This window comes from Tachypleus tridentatus, chromosome 5, assembly GCF_004210375.1.
Source record: "Tachypleus tridentatus isolate NWPU-2018 chromosome 5, ASM421037v1, whole genome shotgun sequence".
Taxonomy (NCBI): Eukaryota; Metazoa; Arthropoda; class Merostomata; order Xiphosura; family Limulidae; genus Tachypleus; species Tachypleus tridentatus.
The window spans coordinates 11,820,098-11,830,630 of record NC_134829.1 but is presented as its reverse complement, the minus strand read 5'-3'; positions in this window follow the sequence as shown (position 1 = coordinate 11,830,630).

Below are 10,533 nucleotides of genomic sequence, written 5' to 3'. Positions count from 1 at the left end.
TGGTCTTCTACTGCGGAGTAATAGTAGAAATAAATATATTGTAATGGACTATTTCACCAAACTGGCAGAAGTGTAAGTTGTTTGTAACCAGTGAGCAGGAATTCTAACAAGGAAAGTTGACAATGAATTAATTTTAATGTTTGAAATGCCTATTAAGTTTCACTCAGGTGTGTATGAAACTTTGAAGTAGCCTGTGTCAAATACTTGGAATTAAACAAACCACAGTTCTTCATTCGTCCCTTGATGGAATGGAAAGATCAAAATCGCATTATTTAAGAAAGAAAAACGAGTCATTTATGTTGAAGAACATCAGACACCATATAACAAGATCTTTAACTCTTGATATTGAGCTACAGAACAGCGATACATGAAGCTTCAAGCAGTACATAAGCAATACTGATGTTTGGGAAAGAATAAATATCCCATTGGATCTTTTATACTCATATTCTGAGGATAATTATTGGGAAGAGTCTTGCAGAGAGTGTGAAAAGAGACCAAATAACATCACTAGTGCCAGATATAACCTTACATGAAGAATACGTCAATCGAATAGCAATAAAATGAAAAGTCGATATGCCGTTAATGCTTATAAGACTAGAGGTCATCGTAATAACAAAATATGGCTTAATAATATCTGTGATAAGAAAGGATGAATTCTGAATTATATATATATATATTAGAAAGGACTTTACACTGTAATAAAAAGAATCGATGATGTGGTTCATAAAATTCAGAAGGACAGGTAATTCAAGCCAAAGGTCATTAATTCACATTGAAGTAAGTTAGGATGAGAATACAAATGATTATACGAGGGCTGTTCAAAAAATACGCGGACTGACGTCATAAAACAAAATGTACTTTATTTAGAAGTTACAGGTCTGGGACCCCTTCAAAGTAATCTCCTCCCCAACGCACACACTTATCCCAACGGTGTTTCCACTTGTTGAAACAGTCCTGGTACACTTCTTTTGTAATGTCCTCCAGCTCCTTCGTCGCATTTGTCTTAATCTCGGGAATCGTCTCAAATCTTCTTCCTTTCAAGGGTCTTTTGAGTTTGGGGAACAAGAAAAAATCGCAAGGAGCAAGGTCAGGTGAGTAGAGGGGTGGGGAAGAACAGTGATCGAGTGTTTGGCCAAAAACGCACGAGTTCTGAGGCACAAATTTCGCAGCAACGCGGTGCATCTTCAATTTTTCGGTCAAAATCTCGTAACAAGATCCAACTGATATCCCAAACTCTTCAGCAAGCTCCCTAACAGTCAGACGTCGATTTGCCCGCACCAGGCTGTTGATTTTGTCGACGTGTGGGTCGTCAGTTGACGTGGAAGGACGTCCAGGACGCTCATCATCTTCAATGGACTGTCGACCATCCTTAAAACGTTCATGCCACTTGAAACATGCCGTACGATTCATAGCAACATCACCGTAAGCCGTGTTAAGCATAGCAAAAGTTTCAGTCGCAGATTTTCCAAGTTTAACACAAGATTTCACAGCAAGTCGTTGCTCCTTCAGGTCATTCATTCTGAAATCCGTCAAACGAAAAAAACGCACTTCACTTAAAACCGCGTAGCTAATACACAATTGAAGATATCTGCAATCGGGAAATGGCGTCGTAATCATCTGATCTGTGCAAACCTAGCGACACCAAGCGGATTCCCCTGGAACCAACTTGAGCCGCGCAATTCAAACAGTCCGCGTATTTTTTGAACAGACCTCGTATGGCCAAAGAAAACGTTTATAGTGGTACGTCAACCAACTGAAGAGTTCTGGGTTCCTATTGAAACTACTTCTAAAGTGTCACCAAGAATACAAATATCAGTGGATTCCTTCGACCGTTTAGTTGCTGGCAAAACAGCAAGTGATAGTAAAAGATAAGAGATCATGCCTTAAACTATAGAAAAGAATACCGAACAAAAAGACTGGGTGAATAAATAGTACGGTGGTACTAAATATGATAATGAATGAAGTTTTGAATCGTTAATCATAATTTTGTTTCTAATTTGTACAACAAATGTTACTACAGTGCTTTGCAAAAGTATTCACTTCCTTTGCAAAGTTTGAGGATTTTTTTGCATTCTGAGATTGCTATCATGAAACTTTAAAATGAGATGTTATATTTGTGACTTACTTATTTAACAGCAAACTTATAAAGTTGGAAGACGCTAATATAATGTACGCAAGTTAGATTTTCAATGAAAATTAGAATATTCTCAATTGCATACATATTCAACCCCTTTGTTATTGCAATCCTAAATCAGCTCAGGTGCAAAATATTAGTTTAAAAGCATACAAAATAAGTCTTGTGGTCGCTATCTGTGTGCCACCAAAGATATTTAACTTGGCGTCCTAAGTAAATGCATTTTTTCAAGCCACAACTCACAGAATGATGCGATAAACCAACCATAAAGACCGATGAGCTTTCATCACAAAATGATGCGATAAACCGACCATAAAGACCGATGAGCTTTCAAAACAAAATGGTGCGATAAACCAACCATAAAGACCGATGAGCTTTCATCACAAAATGATGCGATAAACCAACCATAAAGACCGATGAGCTTTCATCCCAAAATGATGCGATTAACCAACCATAAAGACCGATGAGCTTTCAAAACAAGTTAAGAATAAAGTAGTAGATAAGTAAAGATCTGAAGAAATCTACAAGTAAATTTCAAAATTGCTGATTATTAATTTCAGTACCGTAAAGTCAATCATTAAAAAGTGGAATGTGCCGAATTCGTACCATCTAGTCATTACTCATATCAAGCCATTATTCCAAACTAAGCAGGAAACTGATCAAGGATGTTACTGTGTAGCCAGGATTGACATATCTCCCATATCTGTGATGGGAGTCATTGTTCATGAATCGACAATATCGCCTATATGGGTTAGTGGCAAGAAAGAAGTCATTATTGAAAAATAATTATCTCAAATATTGTATGCAGTTTGCGACAAAACGTGTAAATGATACTGTACACAAACGATAGAAGGTTTTGTGGTGAGGCGAGACACAAATTGAGCTTTTTGATCTAAATTCTAAGTGTCATGTCTGAAGTAAGCCCGACACAGCATATCACTCACTTAACATCAATCCAACTATCAAGCATGGTGGTGACAGCATTATATTATGGGATGCTCCTCATCAACGGGAACCGAGAAACTTGTCAGGGTTGAGGGAAAGATGGGTGGTGCAAAGAACAGGCGAATCCTAGAGGAAAACCTGCTTGAGTTAACAAAGAATTTAAAACAGGGTCGAATATTTACATTTCAGCAGGACTTGAGGCTAGTGACCTTCAAGGTACTATTTACTTGACGTTTTGGTTAACGACTTTCAACTTTCTTTGAAGTTAGCTTTTGTGAACTTTAATATCTACCATGCTTCACCTTAGAGTTATTGACTCATATGGTCATCTTAACTTTGTCGCAGGTGACCCCTTAGTCTTATCATGTTCGAGCATTTATCATTAAAAGAGTATATTGAATATTTAAATCCTTTAAAGCGAATAAAATACAAATTTCTTCCTCAACACTATGTGTTGATTAATCGTAAACTCAGTAACTTGTGAAAACATTATGAGACTAATAGTTCATTAACAAAGAAGGGCACTTTTTGAGCATTATAACACAAGTTTTTATTTTTTATTTTTCTGTTAGAAGAAGATACATGGACTATGGGGTATTTCTTGCAGTTCTCCTTTGGTACAGTGGTAAGTCTACGGATTTCCAACGCTATAATCATAGGTTCGATTCCCCTCGGTGAACTCAGCAGATAGCCCAATGTGGCTGTTCTATAAGGAAAAAAAACACACATACGATTCTTGTAAAAATCTATAATAAGCAAACAAATAATCTTTCATTCCCATTCAACTTCTCTTATCAAATTAAACATTCATTTTTAAAACTGTTTTTTGCATATTAACACTTAATGGCTTATTACATATTTTTTTTTTCATCCCCCGCTAGTACAGCACTAAATATACGGATTTACAACGCCAAAATCAGGCGTCTGATTCCCCTCGGTGAGCTCAGCAGATAGCCTGATGTGGCTTGGCTGTCAGAAGAACACACACATAGAATTGTTTTCACTATAAGGTCCTAAAAGTCCCTGTGTTCCATCCATTTTAAAGATGATCTTTTTCGTTTAAACACTTTGCAGAAAACAAGGTGTGAAATTAGGCGAGCCCCCATTAAATTTTAAAACACACTTCATTTGTATCTAAGGATATACCGAATGAATGACATTTTTCAGCTGATTCTTAAAAATCGGAGGGCCCGGCATGGCCAAGCGTGTTAAGGCGATCGACTCGTAATCCGAAGGTTGCGAGTTCGAATTCCGTTCGCACCAAACATGCTCGTCCTCCCAGCCGTGGGGGCGTTATAATGTGACGGTCAATCCCACTATTCGTTGGTAAAAAGAGTAGTCCAAGAGTTGGCGGTGGGTGGTGATGACTAACTGCCTTCCCTCTAGGCTTACACTACTAAATTAGGGACGGCTAGCGCAGATAGCCCTTGAGTAACTTTGCGCGAAATTCAAAAACAAAACATCTTAATAATCGGAGAAAATTACTCATATCAGGTGAATTAATAACCAATTGACATTTAGGCATACCTATAATATAAGATAGATCAACACTTCGTTTATTTAAATAGCAAAGAAGTATTTAATCAATGAAATAATCTGGAAAATCATTTTTATACAATAACTTTTTGATATCATAAATTCTTTATAAAAACCCTAAGATATCTCGTAAGCACGATGAAAAAGTATTTCAACTATGTTTTCTGTCAAAACACACAGAACAAAGCTTCTATACTTAGAATATAAGTCTATGAAGTTTATGTTTTTTTTTACTTACACACTGTTATTATTTATTAAGAAATATCAACAAATGGAAGTTTGTATAATTCTCTTGATTTTCCATAATAAACAGCACCGCATAGCCAGATGGTTAGGGCGCTCGACTCGCAATCTGAGGGCCCTGGGTTCAAATTTCCATCACACGAAACATACCCGCCCTTTCAGCTGTAGAGATGTTATACCAAATTGTGATAATTATTAAATACTGTTTTTGTGTGGTCTGGTCTCTTTCCTTAATATCTGTTAGCTACCAAACAAAGATACGTGTAACCCAAAGCCAGAAATCCAAAAATCTTTAATTGCTAATCATCCTAATTTTCTACACTGTAATTAATCCATGATACATCACAATTTAAACAGTCTTGGAAGTACTTAATACTTTTCTAAAAGAGTTGATGGGTGACTCAGAAAATTCAGGGCTTCCAAGGGTATTTGAGTCTCATCAATATTTTTTATGTGTCATTGTTTTACCAGTTACATATATTTCATCGTTTCTAAATTGCAAAGTTTGCATTTTACTTTTAATCCTTGTTAACATATTAGCACAGTTGATAATTAGGTTGTAAGCTAACAATTTATATCATTTTTTTAAATTATGGTTTTGATTATTGTTTGTTTAATTGTCCTTCTATTATTTAGTCTAGCTGTTTTTAGTTGCTTTAAAAAACCAAAATAATGTAAATCCTAATGTAAATAAAATATTAAGTGAGTAATTTTCATATTTAGGAGTCTCTTGGGGTTTCCCTAGTAATAAGGCGTAAATACTAAATTCATGTACGACAGCGTAAAACAAATGGTAATTTGTTAGTCATTTTATGACAAGGATACAAAAGCAACTTCTCTTAAACCAAGCCGCCCTCCGCTAGTACAGCGGCAAGTCTATGGATTTACAACCATCAAATCAAGGGTTCGAGTCCCTTCGGTAAGCTCAGCAGGTAGTTTGATGTGGCTTTGCTATAAGAAAAAAACACTCTCTTCAAGCAAGATAAGTTTGTGAAAATACTAGACTGAGTAATAGGTAAAATATATTTGTTGATTGCTTAAAGAGAGAGGGTATTTGCATATACGTGCTTACTTATTATTACTTGTAATTTCACATTATTCTTGCAAACTGTTAATTATTGTTTCATGCAATTTGTAAATTATGTGTTTTTTTTCTGGATCTTTTTTTTTAATAATTTTTAAATTCACAACAGGGCTTGACATTGACAATTTTTCAGGTTTTTTCTTTGAGTATTTGTAGTGTTTAGATATTTAGTTACAAAAACTCACAACCAGGTACTAGTTTACCAATTTTCGAAATTTATATAAGGTTTGCTATGATTAACACTTTTGAGTTTTTATTTTATCCCTGGAAGTAGCATAATATTTTATAGTATTCAAGATTTCACATACTGTGGTATATTCAGATCAAAATAGACAAACATTCATAAGAATTACGACAAAGATTTTGCATATATTATAAAGAATCACCAGGGCAAAGGTTGTAAAGTTGAAGATAACTGTAGAAACAGGACACACATAGTAGTGGGAAGGCACTAGCTGCGAGTCGAAAGTTCTGTTCGCTGGTCTCACATGTTTAAGAAAGAGAAGTAAACATAAAGTAAGTAAGAAAAATATAACAAAGCTAGACGTGGGTATTGAACTCTAGTAAGAAAAAATATAACAAAGCTAGACGTGGGTGTTGAACTCTAGTAAAAAAAATATAACAAAGCTAGACATGGGTGTTGAACTCTAGTAAAAAAAATATAACAAACCTAGACGTGAGTGTTGAACTCTAGTAAGAAAAAATATAACAAAGCTAGACATGGGTGTTGAACTCTAGTAAGAAAAAATATAGACGTGGGTGTTGAACAGTAAGCTAGACGTGGGTGTTGAACTCTAGTAAGAAAAAAATATAACCAAGCTAGACGTGGGTGTTGAACTCTAGTAAGAAAAATATAACAAAGCTAGACGTGGGTGTTGAACTCTAGTAAGAAAAATATAACAAAGCTAGACGTGGGTGTTGAACTCTAGTAAGAAAAAATATAACAAAGCTAGACGTGGGTGTTGAACTCTAGTAAGAAAAAATATAACAAAGCTACACGTGGGTGTTGAACTCTAGTAAGAAAAAAATATAACAAAGCTAGACGTGGGTGTTGAACTCTAGTAAGAAAAAAATATAACAAAGCTAGACGTGGGTGTTGAACTCTAGTAAGAAAAAATATAACAAAGCTAGACGTGGTGTTGAACTCTAGTAAGAAAAACGTGGGTGTTGAACTCTAGTAAGAAAAAAAAATATAACAAAGCTAGACGTGGGTGTTGAACTCTAGTAAGAAAAAATATAACAAAGCTAGACGTGGGTGTTGAACTCTAGTAAGAAAAAATATAACAAAGCTAGACGTGGGTGTTGAACTCTAGTAAGAAAAATATAACAAAGCTAGACGTGGGTGTTGAACTCTAGTAAGAAAAAATATAACAAAGCTAGACGTGGGTGTTGAACTCTAGTAAGAAAAATATAACAAAGCTAGACGTGGGTGTTGAACTCTAGTAAGAAAAAATATAACAAAGCTAGACGTGGGTGTTGAACTCTAGTAAGAAAAATATAACAAAGCTAGACGTAATTCTAGTAAGAAAAATATAACAAAGCTAGACGTGGGTGTTTAACTCTAGTAAGAAAAATATAACAAAGCTACACGTGGGTGTTGAACTCTAGTAAGAAAAAATATAACAAAGCTAGACGTGGGTGTTGAACTCTAGTAAGAAAAAATATAACAAAGCTAGACGTGGGTGTTGAACTCTAGTAAGAAAAAATATAACAAAGCTAGACGTGGGTGTTGAACTCAAAAATGCCTCATATCTGTATCATATTTCACTGCCCAGCTTATTCTTATTTTGTTGCTTATTTTATATTCATGTTCAACATTTGTATTGTACTTGCCAAAGCTTGTTTAAATAAATAAACATTTTTATCACAAGTTGGTGTTGCTGTTTTTAATATAGTTCTTCGCTTTAATATTTATATTTATTTAACCATTGAAATACTGTTTCTACACGCACACATACATATGTATACATATAATATTATGAATTCATAATATGTATTATACTAGTTAATATTAAATTTAAATCCTGGCAACATATATTTTAAAGTAGCGGTTGGCTAGTCAATTGGTGTTGTATTGATAAAGATTAAATGTTTTATTAAGGTTTTCTAGTCTATGGTATTCTGTTCATAATTAGTAAACGTATTCTTCTAGTCAGTGTGTAAAATGTTCTTCCAAATCAGCTGGTCGTTCTCACAAAGGTATAGGGATCAGTGTTGTTGCATCATCAAGATCTGTTGTAAAGTAAGCTGTATAATGATGGTGGTATATAGTGGTGTTTGATAACTTGTTCCTTGGCTGTTGTAGGCTTATCTGTTCAAAACTTCTTGGTGGCAATGGTAATATTAGTCCCTATGCGGTAGTCATATCTAGCTTTTTGTAGCACTAACGATAGCTTCTGTCACAGGAGTTGGCGATCAAAATGAGCAAAATCTCAGTCAATGAAGCCTGGCTCTTGTCCAGTGACTCTAAAAGTCTTCCCTGAAGTACATCTGATGACAGTCGACTCTAGCTGCAGAAACATCTTTTTCAGCTTTAATACGTAATAGTCCTGCTTGAGGTGAGTGCTCATCTGGTAGCCCCTCCTTGAAGTAGTTTTTTACCTGCTAACTGAACTTTTGATAAATTGGTTCTGGTACTTCGATAACTACTAGGTCTCCTTCTTTACTAACACAGAAAAAGGTGTTAGGAACAGCCTTGGCTTATGAGCTGCCTCCAAGCAGTGTTGGAATCACAGGCTTTTCTGCTTCCGACATTAAAACATCCAACATGTCTTCATCTTACTTGACTGGTATTGTATCAACAAAGGCTACCCAGCCTTTTAGTTCTTGAATATAACTCAATAATCGATGCAACAAAGCATTGCATCTTTACATTAAATAGAAAGTCCGAGGCATATTGACGGATATCTTTATAGCTTCTTTCCATTGGAACTTCAGAAGTATTTAAGACTTCAATGCACACAAAAATCATCACTGGCTAATGAAAGAACAAGATAGTCAAAATGATCAAAACGCTGATCTTAAGCAGTAAAATTCTGAGTTGGAAATGCAATGTGTAATTAATTCCAATCGATCAGGAGATCAGCCAAATACGTAAGCGAGAAGAAAACGATAAATAACTGGTTACAACCATTACTCTCTTTTTAAAAACTACTTTTAGAGATGCAGTAATCAACAAATGGCACGTTGCGTCATAATGTCTCTATTGAATAGACAAGTCTATTTAGTGTAAGTCTTATTATTTAATTTATTTTTGTGATGTAATATTTAACTGTTCTTTAGTTTTCATGACATAATTGTTGAAAACTGGTTTATTTAAAAGTATCAATTGTGACAAACTTCATTATGTCATTCTGTATGATTTGTACGCTGTGTTTGCTATTACATTATGGTCCAGGCTTTACTGATATTGTTGACTTCACGTTACTCAATTCTTTTGTAATTTCCTCATTACCTTAAGTGAGTATTGATACCTTATAGCACTGTTCGCGAAGTATAGAAAAATATTGAGGCTTCAGTTGGACAACGTATAAATATAGCCGACCAAATGAGTACAAGTCAAATAAAGATAAAGTGAATGGAACGAAAAATTTATTCAGAAAAAAAAAAAGTGAAGTCAGCCAGTGAGTGAGTAATTGGCAGCAATGGCGGTATTTTAAAGTGTGTGTGTTTTCTTATAGCAAAGCCATGTGAGGCTATCTGCTGTGTCCACCGAGAGGAAAGCCCCTGAGTTTAGTGTTGTAAATCCGAAGACTTGCTACTGTTCCAGGGAGGGACGTTCAAAGTGAGTTCCACAGTTTAATAGAGATAACGAGAATAATTTGTCTTGTCAAAGCGTGTTCTAAAGTAACTGAACTATATGGACTTTGGTGTAAAAGAGACAATTATTTGAAGTTCAGGATATAACTGTGGTAATCAAATGGGTAACATAAATAAATTATTCACTGATATTATTGTGGTAAAAGCAAGGCCGAATTAAGGGTTTTATTGGCTCCAGGATTTTCAACACATAGAGGCCTCCTCGAGACAGAATTTCTACCTACAAGACATTTATTTATAGTCATAGCTTAAGGTACCCTAATTAGTGTGAGGCCCTGAGCTTCAGCCCGATTAGCCTACGTCTTAATCATAGTTTGGGTAAAAGAAGTTAAAAATAGTTCATCTTGCCAGTTAGATTCTAAAAAAAATTGAATGAGCCTAAGTGGACTTTTGACAAGAAATGGAAATTACTGTAATTTTCTGGGGTAAAAAGAATTTTTTTTAGATACATTTCACTTGTTTTGAATATATTATTTTAAAACAAGTGGATTATGTGCTGTCAGTTTATTGTTCGAATTTATCACCAACATGTGACAGACTTTTATTGTAAAGACTCCAAGCCAATATACAGAAAATCCTGACATTTGGCGAGTCAGCTAGAATTACACAATGGTAAACGGCAGAGAAAGAGGACGTGAACGACAAAGAGAATAAATAGGTGTATATACGCAAAACTGTAGTGATGGCAAAAATAGTGTAGATATTACAGTCATACCATATAACCATGTCATAAAATGTTGATAAATGAATAGAAAGAGGTGAGTTAGCAAAC